Source organism: Lepidothrix coronata, unplaced genomic scaffold (genome assembly GCF_001604755.1).
Source record: "Lepidothrix coronata isolate B3197 unplaced genomic scaffold, Lepidothrix_coronata-1.0 Scaffold502, whole genome shotgun sequence".
NCBI classification, from domain to species: domain Eukaryota; kingdom Metazoa; phylum Chordata; class Aves; order Passeriformes; family Pipridae; genus Lepidothrix; species Lepidothrix coronata.
Window position 1 is genome coordinate 13991 of NW_016690682.1, and position 1345 is coordinate 15335.

The following is a 1345-nucleotide window of genomic DNA, read 5'->3' on the forward strand; positions in this document are numbered from 1 at the left end:
AATTCGTTATAATATAATATAATATAATATAATATAATATAAATTATAATAAAAACCCGAATTAATTCTGTTAATTAATTCCTGCTCTTCATTCCCAGACCCTCCTGCTGGAGCCAGGATTTCCCCATCCTGATCCAATTAATTGCCCTTAATTAATTAATTCCATAATTAATCTAATTTTAATATTATATAATATAATAAAATGATATTAATAATAAAATATAATAAAAAACTGAATTAATTCCCTGAATTAATCCCTGCTGGTCATTCCCAGACCCTCCTGATGGATCCAGGGTTTCCCCATCCCGATCCCCGGATCATTCCCAAATCCCATCTCACCTGGAGGACCCTGTTCAGCCCAGCAGGGATTGAATTAATTTCCTGTAATTAATTAATTAATTAATTAATTATTAATTCCCTGATGGGTCGAACAGGGTCCTCCGGGCGAGAGGGGATCCGGGAGCATTCCCTGGGCTCCAGCAGGAGGGTCTGGGGCATTCCCGGGAATTACAGCACTGATTAATTAAAGGCAATTAATTAAGGGAATTAGTTTAAAAATTAGTAAAAAAAAATTATAATAAACTATAATTAAATGATAATTTAATTGTAATATTATAGAATATAATAAAATAGAATATTAAAATAATAAAATAGTATAACAAATTATAATAAAACCCCAAATTAATTCCCTTAATTAAACATTCCTGATTAATTGATTAACCGATTAATTAAGAATGATTAATTAAGAGTCAGTATTTAAGGCAATTATTTAATTAAAAGCAATTAAAATAAATTACAATTGATTTAATCATAATATTATATTGTACTATATAATAAAATATTACAATAATATAACAGTAATAATATTTATATTTCTAATAGTAATTTTAATTATAAATAAAAAAACTAATTGATTGCCCTTAATTAATCCGTGCTGGTCATTCCCAGCCCCTCCCGCCGGCGCTGGGATTTCCCCATCCCGATTCCCGGCTCATTCCCGATCCCGTCTGTGGTGGTTTGGACCTTGGTTTTTCCCCAGAGGCTGAAAAGTGGTAGACCCCAAGGGGTGGAAACCCTTGGAAGTTTTGAAGTTTTGCCCAATGGGCACTCCTGCAAAAATGTAAACATATCACAAGCTCACCGGAAGAGATGAGTTGTAGTTTGGGTTGTTGGAGAGGTGGCCATGTTGTGAGCCACGAGGAAGGGGCTCGGAGCCCCTTGGGCCCTCTGGGGCCTCCCAGCCCCTGGCTGGGAGGGGACTGCAAAGACTTGGAACAGTGTTAGACTGGGCTAAGTGTCTGTAGTTATGCCAGGAGATGTTTTTCTGCATGGGCACAGAGCAGCA

General features: G+C 36.1%; 1 protein-coding gene across 1 annotated transcript in view; it reads right to left on the minus strand.

Moving 5' to 3' along the window:
• The window catches only part of LOC108510139 (L-gulonolactone oxidase-like), a 15935-nt gene that overhangs the window by 13122 nt on the left and 1468 nt on the right, over positions 1-1345 (minus strand). The window lies entirely within an intron of this gene.